This window comes from Tamandua tetradactyla, chromosome 5 (assembly GCF_023851605.1).
Source record: "Tamandua tetradactyla isolate mTamTet1 chromosome 5, mTamTet1.pri, whole genome shotgun sequence".
Classification (NCBI taxonomy): domain Eukaryota; kingdom Metazoa; phylum Chordata; class Mammalia; order Pilosa; family Myrmecophagidae; genus Tamandua; species Tamandua tetradactyla.
In genome coordinates, this window is record NC_135331.1 from 70,588,664 (window position 1) to 70,606,587 (window position 17,924).

At 41.4% G+C, this 17,924-nt stretch overlaps 1 protein-coding gene and 1 pseudogene across 3 annotated transcripts in view; both read right to left on the bottom strand.

Moving 5' to 3' along the window:
- The window catches only part of SPATA16 (spermatogenesis associated 16), a 271,504-nt gene that overhangs the window by 30,604 nt on the left and 222,976 nt on the right, over window positions 1-17,924 (bottom strand). The window lies entirely within an intron of this gene.
- Window positions 607-9,786, bottom strand: LOC143684255 (bisphosphoglycerate mutase pseudogene; annotated as a pseudogene).

Consider the following 17,924-nt stretch of genomic DNA (forward strand, 5'->3'; position numbering starts at 1 on the left):
TGGTGTTTTAATTAGCTCATTAGGCAGGGCTATATCTTTCTGCATTGTGATATGCTTAGGGAACTTCTGCTGTCTTCAAGGCATGTAATACCTTGATTGATTTACCTTGTGAATTGATTTCTTTCAGTAGTCTAAGGCCTTGTGTTTGTGGGGTGGTTGAACAATTGGGAGCAGGGCACAGGGTGGAGCACTCAGTGTGGTGATTTGTTTCCAGGCATGGGTGAAGGCTGGGGATGTTATGCTGATGCTTTTGAATGTGGGTGTCCAGCAGCTGGGAATGATGTAGCTATGCAGGTGCACCAGTCTGGGGGGGTGTAACCCTGGTATGTGCTGGTCTAAGGCACAGGCCCTTTGTGCGCATGTGTAGAGCTCTGGCAGCAGGTCTGTGTTTTGCCTTCGTGGATTGGGGGCAGACTGTGACCCAGCTGCACAGGTTGGCACTTTCTCAGAGCTGGGAAGTGAGGCTGAGGGTTGTGCACATGCATGGTTCTAGGGCTGCTGTAAGTGCAGTTCCCAGAGCAGAATGACATGATTGGGGGCCCAGGAGCATACGTGGGCCTGGGAATGCCATAATTGGATGCACTGAGCTCAGGGAGGGTGGGTGAGGCTGTGCAACACTATGGGTGGGGGGCAGGGGTAGCCTAGGTATGGAGGTTAGTGCCCACAACCTGTAGGCACTGGCAACAGCCTACAGGGAACAGGGAGTGGAAGGTAGTGCTTTGGAGACATGCAGGAGAGGTGGGTTAGGATGCACTTGGGGTGGGGGTTTGGAGCAGGTAGGTGCACTGGGGGCTGGTGGGATGGGGATGCCTGGAACACAGGGAATGGGAAAGGGTGATGGGGTTCAGGTGGGTGGAGTGTGGGGTGAGTCCTGTCAAGGAGCTGCACTGGTGAAGGGTAGTGCACCCAAGGAATGTGGCCTGGCTTACTTCCTAGTCCTGTGCTCCACTCTGTGCACTCCCATGGGCTCCACAGCTCCGCACCAGGCTTCAACTTTCTGCTTCTTAGTTCCTTGGCCTCTGCAACCAGGGCTGTCACACGTGATGCAGAAAGCTCTTCCAGGTCAGCTGCCCTCCCGTCCCCTCTCCAACCCCTCCATGGAACAGGACTGATCTTGAGCTACTTTAGTCAGCCATCTTCCCAGAAGTTCCAGTCTATGTCTTTTGATTCGAGATTAATCCATTAATGTTATTCCTATAAAGGCAGTAATTTCTTCTATCAGTTTGTCTTTTGGATTTTATATGTTATACTTATTTTTCCCTCTTTTTACCTTTCCTGATAGTCTTCATTTCTACACTCTTATCCAGACCTCTCTCTCCTGTCTTTTCCTATCTGCATGCAGTGCTCCCTTTAGTAGTTCTTATATAACTGGTCTCTTAGTAACAAATTCTCTCAGTGACTGTCTGAAAATATTTAAATCTCACCCTCTTTTTTTTTCTCCCCCTCATTTTGAAGGACACTTTTGTATAGAATTCTTGGTTGGCAGTTTCCCTCTTTCAGTATCTTGAATATATCATACCATTGCCTTCTTGCCTCCATTGTTTCTGCTGAGATATTCACACAAAGTCTTATCAAGCTTTCCTTGTATGTGATGGATTGTTTTTCTTTTGCTGCTTTCAAAATTCTCTGTTTTTAACTTTTGACAATCTGATTAGTAAGTGTCTTGGAGTAGGTCTATTTGGATCTATTGTGTTTGGGGTAGGCTGTACTTCTTGGATCTATAATTTTATGTCTTTCATAAAAGATGGGAAATTTTTAGTGATTATTTCCTCTAGTAGTCTTTCTGCTCCTATTCCCTTCTCTTCTCCTTTTGTGACATCCATGAGACATATATGTGTGTGCTTCCTGTTGTCATTCAATTTCCTGAGACCCTGCTCAGATTTTTCCTTTCTTTTCCCTATATTTTTTTTGTGTTGGATTTCAGATGTCCCTCTAATTCACTAATCCTTTCTTCTAACTCTTCAAAGCTATTGTTGTAGGTCTCCATTGTTTTTACATCTCTTCTATTGTGCCTTTCATTCCAATAAGTTCTGCAATTTTTCTTTCAAACTTTCTAGTTCTTATTTATGTTTGCTGACTGTCTTCTTCGTATCTTCCTTCAACTCATTGTTTGATTTTTGACGAGACTTTGCATGTCTGTTTTAACATCCTGAATTAGTTGTTTCAACTCCTGAATCTCATTTGAAATGTTGGTTTCTTCCTTTGACTGGTCCATGTCTTTGATTTTCCTAGCATGACTTGTTATTTTTTTGCTAGTGTCTAGGTGATTTCCTTAATGAGTTTATTCTGGAGTTTGTTTTCACTCTCTTACCTGGAGTTTTCATGTTGGATGACTTTGTTCTCTATCTGTTCTTTGGAATTCAGATAAACTTATTCTAGAGCTTTAACATGGGTTCTGTTTAGCTGATCAGAATTTTTCAGTTCTTGTTTTTCTGTTTCTTTCCTTGCCTATATGAAGCCTTTTTTGAGGAGGGTTTCCTCAGATATGATCAACTCCAGTCAGATTATTCCAGACCAGACAGGCCCACATGCCAGGAGGAGAGAGTAGCTAGTATCAAATTTCCCTGAGGGTGAGACCTAGCAGCTTGTCAGATTTTCCTATGAAGCCTCTAACCTCTTTCTTATGAAGCCTTCTATCCTGCCCAACATATGGCCCTTGTCTGCCTGCAGTTTCCCACCAGCATAAAGTGAGAGGATGCCTTTAATTTCAGCAGCCTCTCCCTGCCAGTGGTGTGGTTTAGACAGAGGCTGAGGTAGTAGGCAGGCCTTGGTTGCTTCTGTTTTTCACTCTGGGGCCTGAAATCCCTGAAGGAGGGCCTCCACCTGAGCTGGGCTCTGCCTCCCTTTCCTTGGGGAAGACACACCCTTTAGGGAATTGTCCCCACCCACCTGATAATTTGCTTTTTCTCTCAAATATGCCTTAATTCTGCCCTTGCCTGGGGCAGTGCTGGAGTCTGAGAGTGTTCACAGTTCTATGTAATGAGCTGTTAAGAAGTAAAAAACAAACAAACAAACAAACAAAAAACAAAAATAAAAAAACAAAAACACCTTTTCCAAGCTTGATCCTTGCTTCCTGTGTTTGCTAATAAAAACCTGGAGTTGGTACTTGGCTCTATGTGTCCCTAGGCTCTATGTGCCCCTTTTTCTCAGGGTCCTTCCCTTTTCCAGTATTTTGTGCTGTACACCTAAAAAAATCTGTTTTTTTTTTCCTCTGTCAGCCCCAGCCCCTCTCTGTTGGGGCAAAAACTCCCGGTTCCTTTATGCTTATTCCAGGTTTATCTGTGCTTGGGGACTGTTTTCAGTAGTCAGATTGGTTAATTGATTCTGCAATTGGCTCTTGGTTGAGCTAATCCCTTGCTACCAATAAAATCTATTTCCTTTCCACTCAGGAAATCAGTCTGCCATGCCCATGGGGGAGTGGCACTGGCCTCTGGAGCTTGGGAAAGCTACAGTTTTACATTGGATCTCTGCCATTCCATCCATTCCAGACTGGTGTTTGATGTGTGTATGGCCACTGATGCCTGCCAGCAGTTGTTCCACACACTTTCTGGCTATTTACTAGCTGCTCTGGAAGATGAACTAAATTCCGCACCACACTATGCCACTATCTTCCCCCACCTCCTTCTACTTTCTTAATGGCTGCTTGGATAGCCTCTTGTTACCCAGAAACTGGTGATACATGTTTTCATCCTGTTCCAGGAGAATGAGGACACTAGTAGGAAGGGTTATGTTGATGATGCCCTCCTCTAAGATACCTTCCAGATATTTCAGTGCACCTTACTGCTATTCCCATGAGCAGATATCAGAATGGTTTTAGCAGTTAATACTTCAGGAGCAGTCCTTTCTTTTCAATAGGGAAGGCATCTCTCCAGAATCTTCTTTGAGCTTTCAGACCATGGCAGTTGATCCATAGGCATGCTACATAATTAATACCTCTGGTCATTGTAGATTTCATGGTAGTAAGGATGAGACTCATTAATGATAGGTAGAGTCACATTGTAGCTTCTTCTCCAGAACTTCTTGTTCTTCACCATGTTTCAAAGCCATTGTATCCCTATTGAGACCCATCAAGGCTCCATAGCGACATTCATTTAGACACCAGGAGCTTTCACAGGAACCCATTCCTGACCCAGCTCTTCCAGGATTAGCCAGGCTGTGTGGATACACTGATTAAGGATGGATGTGAACACAAGATCGAACTCCAAGTCTAGTGCTTTCAGTTGCTTCCCACTGTTCTGAGCTTCCTCTATTTCTTCATTGTTAAGTTTCTGATCCACCCAGCTACGAAAAATGATTCTCCTTATTCCAAGCACCCTCTCCATGCCTGAACATAATAAGTTTATACTTGGACATACTGAAGGCTGAGCTTCCTTCATGTGTTCAAACGGGCCAGTGTTCAATGATAGCAATACATCTACAAAGAAGCAGTTTCCTGGGAACATGGTGCAGCCTTGTAGGACTCATTGCTGCAGCTGGCATTGATGGTCTTCTCTAGCTTGAGAGCCACTCTCCTCTTCTTTTGGATAGGTCTTCATTTCCTGTTTTTGTTTGTTTGTTTGCCTTGCAGTCTTTTGTGTGATACTGTACATTTTAATATTTTAAAGTGTGAACTCTGCTGTTAGTCCCCTGAGCTGGCCCTTAAATTTATATCCAGCCAATGATTTGATAGATTTTCTTGAGTGCTAGGAGCTAACAAAAATAAACCAATGCAAAAACACTTATCTCAATCTTTGAAAATAGCCTTTCTTTTCACTGGTGCTCTCCTTCAGGATTTAACCTACATGTCACAAAGATCAGCCCAAGGCAAATGTGAAGTTTCAGGGTCCTCTTTGTCTTTTTTGAACCCGTGTCTTGCTCTGAGCTTGTTCTTTGTCATGGCCATAGGAAATCTCCTTTACAGGAATTTGAATGCCCTTACTGCTCTCTATGGAATACTCTTTGTCTCACAAATCTATCTTGTATGACTTAAAGCAGAAAATCATTTGATCCAGGTTGCTTGGACTTAATTGTTTCTTTCACTGCTTTAGCTGTCTGCATGTCACTTCTGCTTGCAGTGCAAGTGTTGGGAGGGTGAGTCAAAAACAGATCTCCTGGTTCAGTCTTTCTTCTGCCACCTGATAGACTGGCACAGACATACAGTAACTCCATTATGTGCTTAGGTGTTACTTCTGCTTCCTCTGGAACAAGACCAGGGACCCACAATGGAAGCACATGCCAGCTTCATACTGCACTGAGAGGGAGTGGGAAGGGGGCAGTAAGAGCACTAGGAGCTTATCCTTTGATTTAAAAAGCTGTATTTTCTTGGTTTGGCACTTTCCAGTTACTACAATCCCTTGCTTTCCCGAGTTTTGAGGAAGATGGCTCTGACAATTTTTGCTAATTGTTCAGAGATTCTTTGGGGAAATGGAACCCTGGAACATCTTATACTACTATCTTGATCTTAACATTTTCTGTTTATTACTTTTTAGGACTTTTGTTCTTATTTAGATTAGGTAATTTTTATTTTTCTATTTCTAATTTCATTGCTTTTCCATCTGTGCTGGTTTGAAAGATTATTTACCCTGGAAAAGCCATGTTTTAATCCTGACCCAATCTTGTGGGAGCAACCATTTCTTTTAATTCCTATTCAGTACTGTATGTTGGACACATGATTAGATTATCACCATAGAGATGTGGCTTACCCAATTGTGGTTATTAACCTTTAATTAGAGGGAGATGTGACTTCACCAATTCCAGGTGGGTCTTGATTACGTTACTGGAATACTAAGAAGAGGAAGCATTTTGGAAAGAATGAGAGAGATACGAGAACCACAAGGGCACACACAGGCAGAGCTCTTTGGAAAATGCCCTGGGGAAGCTTCATGAAACAAAAAGCCTGGACAGAAAGCTAGCAGATGTCACCATCTTTGCCATGTGCCTTTCCAGTTGAGAGAGAAACTCTAAATTTCATCAGCCTTTCTTGAGTGAAGGTAACCTCTTGTTGGTGCCTTAATTTGGACATTTTTATAGACTTGCTTTAATTTGGACATTTCCATGGCCTTAGAACTTTAAACTAGCAACTTATTAAATTCCCGTTTTAAAAATCCATTTCATTTCTAGTATACTGCATTCTGGCAGCTAGCAAACTAGAACACCCTCTGTTCTTCAATTTATTGTTAAGTCCATCTACTGAGGGTTTTCTTAAAATCTCAGTTATTGTATTTTCCAGTTCTAAAATTTTAATTTGACTCTTCTTTACATTTTCTATTTATTTGCTTAGAATTTTTATTTCTTTGCTATGACTTTTTAAAATTTGTTTTAGTATGTTCATGACTGTTCATTGAAACATTTTTATATTGGTTGTTTTAAAATCTTTATCAGATAATTATAATATTGCTATCATCTCATATTTGTCAACTGGTTGTCCTTCTTTCAGTTTGAGATCTTCCTGGTTCTTGGTATGATGGGAGATTTTTTATTGAAACCTGGAAATTTGAGGTAGTATATTATGAAAGTCTGGATCTTTTTACGCCATCTGGTTTAGCTGGCTCTTCTGACACTGCCTGGTGGGAGGAGAAGTCCTGTTTCCCTTTGGATTTCCTTAACATTTGAGGGAGGGGCTTCTTTTTACTGCTGGGTGGGTGTGTGGGTTCAGGCTTCTTACTAGTTTTCCACTGATACTTCCTCACTAGGGGTGGGAGAAGTGCCTCATTACTGCTCCTCAGGTGGCCTTCATTAACACCACATTGAAGGGGGTACTCATTATTGTTGTGTGGTAGTGAAAGTCCTGGCTTTTCTCTACATTTCTCTGATAGCACCTTAGGGAGAGAGTTTTGGAGGGGCACCTTTTAAATGCCAGGTGGAGTGGGGAGAAGGCCAGGTTGTCCGTGTGGTTTCCATTGATGCTGTAGGTAGAGGAGGGAAGGAGGGGGTGTGGGGACTTCTTACCACTAGGTTGGGGATGAAAGTCCTAGCTCCCTACTTGGTCTTCTCTGATACCACCCTGGTGGGATTGGGAAATTGGAGCACCTTGATATAGCTTAGTGAGGGTGGAAGTGTAATTCCCCACTTGGCCTTTGTTGACATGGATGGGGACGGGACCACCAATTTTATGGTGTTTGGTTGATGTAGAGTGATTATTGTCTGAAAGCTCTCTATCCCACTAGACTACTCCCCTTCTTGTCTTTTGGTTAGAGAGAGAAGGCTTTTTTTGGTTTTATTTTTGTCTGTGCCTGTTGTGGATTGAATTATGTCCCCTACAAGACTTGTTCAAGACTTAACCCCCAGTCCTGTTCATGGGGACTCATTTGTAAATTGGATCTTTGAAGATCCTATTAAGATGAGATAAAATTGAATCAGGGTAGACCTTAGTTCTTTATGACTGGAAGAATTACAAGCAAAGATTTGGACATAGAAGCAGAAGCCACAGGAGGAAGCTAAAGGAGACAGATCACCACTTGTTGGAGGTAGAGATTGTCAGTAAGCCATCACCAGAATGCTACAAGCTTCAGAAAAAGTTTGGCATGCTAAAACCTTCATTTTGCATTCTAACCTTCAAACTGGGAGCCAATAAATTCCTGTTGTTTAAGCCAACTACCTGTGGTATTTCTATAGCAGCAATGGAAAATTAAGGCAATGCCCATTGCTGCTTCTTGGCTGGGTGCTTCTTCCGCAATATGTGTAGGATATATGAAGAAAGAAGAAAACCAGATGAATTCACCACTGAATCATATCTCGGGACCCAATATTCCTAGCCATTCTATCTTTTTCTTTCTACCTTTCGGAGTCTTATACGTGTTTCACATATAATGTCCACAGTTTTAGTTGTACTTGATGGGAGCAATAGGGGAAATCATGTCTGCTCCATCTTCCTGGCCATGGAAGTCCTTTATTATGGCTTTTTAAAAATGATTTTTGAACCCTATGCCTCAGGGAGATGCATTTTAATTTCTTGAATCAGATTGCCTGGTTGCTTCCTAATATCTCCATTGATACGATGAAGTGAATCACCCACTGTGAAGCTGATGGAGTCTTCTCTCTGTAATAGATTTTGGTAAGATGAAATTCTCTTGAAACTCCTTTTAATTCAATAAGAGAGGGGTTATAGCTTTATCCTATATGTTGGTTAGGATCTCTCCACTATATGTCCAGATTCATATTCTCATCAGCCATCTCATACTCCTCCTGAGCGTCTTTTCTCCAGCTAAAGACATTATATCATGGTACACATGAGTTTTACACACACTGAGTTTTGATGATGTTAAGGGATATTGGGTATGTCTGTGCTTATGGCATATGTGTACATGTTTTAGATTTCCCTTCCTCCATATGTACCATTTTAAGAAAGCCATATCAGAATGGTAAATGACCCATACCTTCCTTTAGGGTGGTACATAAAGACCAGTTCATTCTTCCCTTCTCCAAAAGATTAAAGGTATAATGAGTAAACCATGAATGATTGAATAAGCTACAATAAGTTGCTCTGAACTCTGTATTAATCCCACTTTCAATACAGAATGGAAGATGTCCTATGGTTCATTTAGCTACCAAGTGGCATAAGCTGTTATTCTCCAGAATTATAAAGGATTGCAAAACTTAATGTATAAAATACATGCAATAAAATGCTAGGCTGCCAAGCAAAGAAGATACTTTCAGTAAGTTAAATGGAATAACTTTCAAAATGAACTGCAAATTCACTCTTCAGTTCAAAATACAATTAAGATAGATGTCCTCCTCTCCCACCCCAGAATTTTTCACTGCCCTTCTGAAAGACGCCTTTGGGAAAGCTTTTGCTTTTCATAAAAGTACTAATAGGTTTGTAGTAATATGAGCATTTCCAATTCTGTTTTAGTCACCTCCCTATATTAGTTCATAAATGAATCAGGCAGGAAGAGAGCACAGGAAGGCAAGGAGGTAAGTAATGTGTGAGTTCAGTCCTGGCCTCAAGGCCTTTTGTGTTGTGATGGTAAAGCTTGGAGGGGTTATGGAAATATGTGTTGAGGAAGTTTAGTTTTCATTATTGGGGAAAGCCTGGCACATTTTATAACGTTAATTCAGATAGCTTATCAGAGAGTGACCCTCTGAGACACAGTGAATTACCACAGGAATGACTGGATTTCCAAGTGGTTTTCTTGAAGTTCTAATATTGCAGGAAAAGGGAAGATGGTAAGTTATCAAAGCAAACCTAAGCCTGATGTGACTTCAAAGGGAGGGATGGTGAGAGAGGAGAGTGAGAGCAGCACAGTTCAAGGAAGTACAGGGGGGTGCAGGGGTTCAGATGTGTTTTAGGCAGCTGCAAAAGCAGCTTGGGTAAGTCCCCAGCTGGGTCTGTAGGCAGTTTTCTAGGAAGGAGGAGGATGCCTGCGAGAACCCCTGATGTTTCTAACCTGCTTACTGCAGAAAACCAGATTCAGAGTTTGTCTGATTGGCTGTCTTAAGCAATCTGAGCTTGACCAGGCAATCTTCTCTGTACCATTGACTTTTAGCAGCTGCATTTGCTTTAGCAGAAGTATTCTAGCTACGGACTAGGAACAGAGCCTTCCACTCCCAAACAAATCTGATTTTAAACTGAACATTGGCACTACAAGCTTGAGCGTGTTTCCTTGTTAATTCTACAAAATTTCTTTTCCTTTTTTTAAAGATGAGTGACAGTGACACCACTTTCTTAGGGTTGTTGCAATCATTAACTGTGGTGATGTGTTGGAGTGTTTGGCACATACTAAACAACCAATAACAATCACTGATAATGCTTGCTATCATTATCATTAATAACTTAATTTTTTTATCTGGAATAAAATTTTCTATAATTTATGTTTTAATTGCAATAGTTATCCAAAAGCAAACTTCAGATAGGCTGACCATAGTTCAGAAATTTGGTGGGTAACAGTCTTTTGTTAGGTAAGTATCCAAGACAGCAGACTAGTTGTCTCTGGACTTTGATAAATTCCTAGTTAAAAATCACAAAGCTCCTCGATCCATGCTCCCCAGATGATGGTCATGCTATCATTTGACTTCTGCACCGAGGACTTTCTGCGGCAGAAATTTCTTGTGAAATCATCAACGTTTTAGAAAACGCCATTTTCGGTCAACAAAGGTGTATAAAAGCTGTGTTCCCTGATTTTGGAGGAAAGGCCCAGCTCAGGATTGGAAGAAGCTGATTAGCAAATGCAGCTGCTGGAAATGTTTAACAAAATCAACATGCCCTTTGCTCCAATTCAGAGGAGGAGGGTGTTTGGTGCAAAAGATAATTGAAATTTGCCATTTAGATTTTTGACCAGGGGAGATGGCCAGAACAGAGCCTTTCTCCACTTCTCAGGCTAGAGCTGCCACCCTGCCCCTCCACCCCAAGTCCATTTGTCCCAGGGGTCAGCCTTTGACCACACCCTTGCAGTTCTGCTAAGGCTTTGGTGGAGGCGTCTCCATTACAGGTGCTGCTTGGACCCATTTATCCCAGGATCTACAAGGAGTTAGTGCGAGAACTTGGCCTTTCTAAAACCCTGGACGTTGTCTTCCTGCCTGTTGGTGTAATGCCATCCCTCTCCCACCATAGGTCAGCAATAAAAGCACTTAGTTCCCTGTGGGAACTACATCATGCCATGAACAGAACTGCTTAGCAGTGGTTGGTGCATACACCGTAAAGGAACTTGGGGAGATGCTAATGAGGAAGCCCATAACCAGAAGTTGAGAAGATGCACAATCAAATCGCAATAAATCTGCAAAGACTCCTTAAAGAACAAGACACATAGGAAAGGTCTGATTGCTGGAAAAACTGCTTTGCAAATGAGTAGTATGGCTGTTGAATCTTTGAAAAGACAGCAGTCCTCTCAGAGAGGAATAACTGTCGGCCCTAACCACATATTAGTCAGCCCAAATGACCGGCTGATGAATGGTAGTACCCAGTGCACAGTCTCTCTCTTCTGAGACAGCTTCCGGAAGGATCCAGGTGTGAATGCTGATGAAATGTCAATGAAATGTTCCAGTTTGCTCTTCCCTCTCCCTCCTCAATTAACTACCACTGCCCCATCTCCGACATTTCTATTTTCTCCTGCTTGCTTTGCCTACAACAACAGTCTTAAATAGCACAGAGTTGCTAGGTGACACACAGTTCTGTCACATTTTCATCTCTAAAAGACCAAATTAATATATCAATGAATGTCATTCTGTATAATGACAATGATTATGATTTACAAGTTAGGATTTTGAGGTTAAAATGGAATGCAAAAAGCAAAATAATTTAAAATAAACTCATGTCAATAGCTTAAAAACAACTATCTATATTCCATTAGTTGGATTCATTGAAGCTTATGATGTACTATGCTACATTATATCATTAAATGAAACTTTAAAGAAGTGTTTCTTTCCATGAAAACTCACAATGATTATATGCTACAGCATTTCTCTCACTGCTTTTAAAATAACAAGGTCTCATTTCTTCTCATTTAGTCTTAAATCAGTGATCCAGAAGCATATCAGAACAAGGCAATACTTTATTCAAACCAGGTTAAATTCTGATGTTCTCAGTGAAAAATTTAGACTTTGCAGATGAGCAGCAAAGAACTTTTTCATCTGAGCTGCAGACAGAGTGTTGCTCAATTGATTCTCTGATGAGAAAATTAGGAATTTCCAAATTTAATATTTGGCACATTTTTTAAACATCTCTTTTTCTATTTATGTTCAGGGTAGTTCATAAATCTTCCATGTACCTTAGGACTTGATGCTAGATAACATAAAGCCATAGAATCTGGAAGTAGGAAGGCTATGAACACATTGTGCTTGTCAGAATGCTGTAATCGTCCAAAGGGCCATGAGTGGGAAATGAATTAATGGTCACAGATTTGTAGATTTGGGCTCTGAATTTCTTTTTAGTTATAGATGGAAAACTAAGGGATAGAGAAAGAGGTTTACAGAGGCAGACTAAACCAAATATTCCTTAGTGATGTATTTGGTTCAGAGTGAAAGAACTTTATTTTGAGAATTGAAGACAAATTAAACGAATTTATGGCCAAATTCCATTTGGATTGGAGTCACTTTAATCCTCCCCTTTGTCTCATTCAGTGCTCAGCTATGCAAATGGCTGATCAGACAACAATGCTGGTCCATCCAGGCATTTTCAGGCAGCCCAAGAGCTTGGGCTTCTGTCAAGAAAGAGTTTAGGCTTTGGACTTAGTGGCTGTATGACTTCAGGCAAACTTCTGTTTAGTGAATTACAGTTTTTACCTCAGTTGAGTATTAACGTGCTGATCTATATAAAATGAATAGGGGAGGTTTTGGCAAATGAAGAGTTCTTGGCACACATTAAGAACTCAGTTAATATTAACTCTAATTTTTTCATTTAGATGTTTGCCTTTCAAAAGACCCATTCATTGGGAGCTTAAAGGGGCTTAGAATCTTCTAGTTCAATATTCTTATCTTGTAGATGAGAACATTGAGAAAGGATGTGGCTTCTGACCTATTTTGTGACAGACCCAGGTCTCTGACATGCTAGGTCAAGATTTTTTTTTTTAATGCACTAGCCTGCCTCTAAGCAGCCTTTATTTTTCTCCGTAGAAGACTGCATCTGAAGACTTCTCACCACCACTGCTACCACCTTGGTACAAGTCACTATTATCACTGTCCTAGATAACTGCAGTAACTTACTAATTAGTCTCCCTGATTCCACCCTTGATTCCACCCTTGCCCTCTCTTCAATCTGTTCTAAACTTCACATCTTAGTGAGACTCATTGTAAGTAGGATTTCTTGATGATGGTACATCAGTTAAGATGTGGCCCAACTAAATTAGGTTGGACTTTAATCTAGATTACTGGAGTCTTTTATAAGGAGAATGAAATTCAGACAGAGAAAGAAAGCCATGGGGAGCCTCCGGAAATTGGATGCCAGCAGAACTGTTAGAGAAAGGAGAAGATGCTGCTATGTGCATTGTCATGTGACAGAAGAACCAAGGACCAAGGATCACCAGCAGCCAGCCCCAGAATGCCACAATCTTGGAAAAAAGCCTCACATTGCTGATACCTCAACTTTGGACTTCTCCTACCCTCAAAACCATGAGCCACTAACTCCTATTGTTCAAGTAAACCATTATAAGGTCTATCTACTCGCTGACTGTACTCACTTCATGTCCTATTACTTCCCCACCCTCTTGTTCATTCTACCCCATTTATGTTGCCCTCCTTGCTATTCCTTGAACATGCAGAGCACTCTCCAACCTAGGGTTTTGCATTTGCTATTGCCTTTACTTTACTGGTGATGCTTTTCACCAGACATTTGCATGGTGGGCTCTCTCACTTCTTTCAAATATTTACTCAAATGTCATAGTCTCAGTGAATCTGGCCTTTCCATTTTCTTTTCCCACTTCCTTATCTTTTCTCCATAGCATTTATTACCTCATAACATACTCTATATTAACTTATGTGGTGTATTGTCTACCCTTCTCTACTAGAATGCAAACATCATGAGGGCACTGCTTTTACATGGTTATCTCCAATACCTACAACAGTGTCTGATGGAGAGGAGATTTGATGAATGTATGAATGAGCAGCATGTAAAGAGAATGTGTGGAATATCCAAAAGGGTATATTTCTTCAGATATTTTTGTAATAGAATAAAATTAAGCACAGTGTGAGCCCCTTGATTATAATGACTTTCCAAACAGAAAATTTACTTTTTCTTTTGGACCATACCTGCTTATTTTTGTATTTGCACAGATAAACCAACGTATTTCTTTTTCGAGTTAATTACTAGAAAGGAAATGCTTGGCAAAATCAAACAAAAAAGATAGCCAATTTCTGAAAACTCTTTAAAGAATATATTTCAGTTTGGGAGATTCAGGAAAAAAAACACAATTGCTTTAGACTTTTCCTTTCTGGGTTCTTAGAGAAACCACAAAGAAAACAAAATGTAGGTAGGAGGTCAGTACTCATGAATCAGACTTCATCTTGATAGGCTTTTTATAGACCTATACAAAGTAGAGCCCTGCAAATTGGGTAAGGTAATGGGGATTCTGACAGATCCTTTAACTACGTGAAACTAGGAGGTGCTGCTATAATTCTGCTGCTTCAGATGAAAATTTCAAGTGTTTTCATTAGGTACAACAGCTGTTTCTATTATAGATAACAGATCTCAGAGGTGGTGATGCTGATATCAACTTCTAGTGGGCTCAGAACACAGTCTAGCTTGTACAATTAGTTTTTTTTTTTTTAATTATTTTTTTCTGCATGTGCAAATTAACTCTGTAGCAGTAAAAGGAAATTACTTACTTGCTACTGGAATTGTCTGAAAGTGATATGATCATCCTTTGTAGAGTCACATTAACCAAATTAAAAGCCCTTGGGAAAAATTTGGCACCCTGTTCCTACCCATTCACATCTTCCTAAAGGCCTCTCAGGAGCTTCCATTTAGAAAGCTATGATCATTACCAGGGCTTTTAATTTGGAAAGATTGGCTGCTCATCAGTAAGTCTTTGTAGATTCCCCTTGGTTGGGTGGAGTGGCTCTGCAGTGTTAAAATCACCAAGGTCTCAGAGGCCTTGACTTTACCATCCTCCTGATTCCTGCCTGAGTGTAGTATGCGTGCCAGCCTAGGACACAGCTGTGTTCTGCAGCTGAAGCTCATCTCCAAATGGCCGCTGTAATTTTATTCGCTCACTGAACCCTCTTGACACTCCTCCATTGAGAGGTGGAATCTGTCCCCCAAAACCTTTGAATCTGGACAGGCCTGTGACTGCTATGACCAATAGCCTGTGATAGAAGTTGCTGTACCAGTTCTGGGCCTAGAATTTAAGAGGACTGATGATTTTCACTTCATTTTTCTTGAAATACTTTCCTCTTGGAACCCAGAGGTCATGTTGTTTGGAAGTCTTGTCCATTTGGAGAGGCCAAATTTAGGCACTCTATCACTGATTAGCCTCAGCTCAACTTTCAGCCATGTGAGTGCCCATCTTGGATGTCCAGTCCATCTCAGCCTTCAGATAACCCTAAGCACAAAAGTCATCTGACCGAATCGCAAGAGAGACCCTGAGCAAGAAGTGAATCTAGTTAAACCATAGAACTGTGAAAGATAATTTTGAGTTATTGCTTTAAACCACTACATTGGGGGAGGCTTGTTACACCACAATAGATAACTGGAATAGGTGCAAAGTGGAAAACCACAGGCTAAGTGCTCCTATGAATGAGTATCAAAAAGACCAGCTCAGAGTAAGGGAGAATTGGTTTCAGGGATTCTTGGAAAGACCTGCCCTACAATTTCCCTCCTACCTTTTGGATGATCCCTGAAATTTCATAATTGGACTGCTTTTCTATTATCATTTGGATTTGCAAATGCAAATATTTATTGTCTGAAGGACAAATATTTCTGGGAAGGATAATGCTCAAAACCAGGGTTTAGCCATCTTTTTCTATAAAAATCCAGATAGGAAATTTTTTAAACTTTGTTGTCCATACAGTTTTTGTGGGTTATATTCAACTCTGCCTAAGCAGACAAAGATAATGTATAAATGAAAGCACATGGGTGTATTCCAACAGACAATTTATAAAAATAGGTGGTGGGTCATATTTGGCCCACAACCGTAGTTTGCTCTGTTCTAAACAATTATTTATATAAAGGCTAACAGAGAACTTTTCTTACATTGGCTTGTGCTCATCAACATTGGATTGGGTTGACCCTATCTCCAAGCCCTCAGGCCATTCCTTCTTATGCTCCTTTAGAGACTTCTCCTCCTGAGTTTTAATTAAATGTTGGTTTCTCAAGGGTGTCTTCTCTCTGCACTCTATACACTCTTCCTCAGCCATGTCATCCACTCAAATGATTTCAGTTAAAATTGATTTGTTAATGTTTTAGCAAATTTGCTCAATCTCTAGTCCATTCAGCCTTCTATCCAGAACTCCAGGTTCCTATTTTTCTCCTTGGATATCTTGCAAACACACTAAGCTCGACATACTCTTAAGCCAGCCATTAACCTATAGTCTCTCAAACACAAACCTATCCTTTGTCAGTTAGTTCTTTTTGATGCTGGGGCTGGGACTCTGTGAACCTTTTATCTGCATTGCCAGCTGCTGTTCTCTGCCAATAGTGGGTGCCGCAAGGGGACTGACTGCAGGGCTTGAGGAGAAAGAAGGGATGTGTTCCTTCCTTTCTGCTATTTACTTCCCATGTAAATGGGCTTCCTGTCTGCCTGGGGTGCTTGCACTTCAGGTGAGAATCTTTAGCAAGACTTCTTCCTTCCGGAAGCAGATATCTTTTCCTGTAGCTGCAGCTGAATCTAGTTTTTCCAGCAGTTGCAGAATTGCCTATAACTAAGCTCCTTCCTGAGCAGAGCCCAGTGGGCTAGCATCTTCTGCTGAGAGGTCTGCATCACAGACTCTTCTGGACTCATCTTCCAAGCTCAGAGACACTGGTGTCAGCCAAGCAGCCCTCCTTTGGGGGAGGTATGAGTTTCTGTTCCTCACAGGCCCTGCTCCAGGTTTCTAAGTTTTAACAATTCTGACTTAGATTCCTCAGCCCTACAGGGTGGTAGTTGCTTCCTTTAATTGCTTTCTCTGTGATAACTTATTGTTCTTTTCCTTTTCAGTTACCTAGCTAACAATTCTTTGTATTAAATTCCCTTTTCAAATAATCTGATGTCGCTTCTGTCTCCTGACTGAACTCTGAAGGAGTTTATATTCTCAACCAAAAGCTGCTCCCTGGACAGACTGTGGTTCCTTTCTAAGTAAGAGCACCGGCAAACCTTTCCCTGTCTCCTTCTCTGTGCTCAAGCCAAATATCTGGGCATGATTCTGAACTTTTTCTCTTCTCTTAACCTGCCTGCCTAATTGGAGAACGAGGCCTGTAGATCGGGCTTCCTGAATGTTTCTTTCATCTGTCTTCTCTCCAACTCCGTGCCCACCATCCTAGCTCAAGTCACCACCAAGCCTCACCTGGATGGTTGATCCCCACCTTAGAATTGACTTTCTCACATTTCTGTAGCCCCTCGATGGGTGATCCCCACTACAGACCGAGAGATGGCCCCAAAACATCTAGTTAAATGCTTTCTGAAAAATTCCTAATCGTTACCTTAATGTAGAAGTCCCTCTGTGATTTGACTTCTGCCTGCCTCTGCACTTCATTTTGGAATATGTCCTCCTTCTCTCTTGTCAGTTTGTGAATGTGCCAGGCTTTTATTTCCGCCCCTCTCTGTTTGGAAATATGCTCCCCTCTCACCTGGTAACTTCTATGTATCCTTTAAATGTTGGATAAATGTCACTTTCTCAGAGATGGCTTTTCTTACCTCTTGGACTAGGTTATAGTCCTTTGCTATCTGTTTCCACGTATCACTGAGCATCCATATTTTTACTTAGTATTCAGCAAACTTATAAGTAGCTATGATGGTTTATAGCTGCATGTGCCCTCAAGAAAGCAAAGTCTTGAAATCTAATCCATTCCTGTGGGGATAAACCCAGTGTAAGTAGAACCTTTTGATGAGGCTACTTCAGTTATGGTATGACCCACCTCACTCAGGATGGGCCTTAATCCTATTACTGGAGTCCTTTATAAATGGAATGAAGAGATAGAGGGAGGGCGGGAGAGGCAGGGGAGAGAAGAGAATGAGAGAGAGAGAGGCAAAGATAAAGACAGACAGGAGAAAGTCACAGAAACAAGAAGCTGGACTCAAAGAATCTCAGAAGAGAAGGGAGAGGCCAGCAGATGCTACCATGTGCCTTGCCATGTGGCAGAGGAGCCCAGAATCACCAGCAGCCAGTCTTCAGGAGGAAAGCATTACCTGGATGATGCCTTGGTTTGGACATTCTCATGGCCTCAAAGCGTAAGCACATAAATTCCCATTTTTTAAGGCCGAACTATTGTGTGACATCTGCTTGAAGCAGCCCAGAAAACTAGAACAGGAGCTGTTTAGTAACTGTGTTCTTCCCTAAAGGGTAAGCCCACGGAGGCAGGGGCTGCCTCTGTCTTGCCCAGT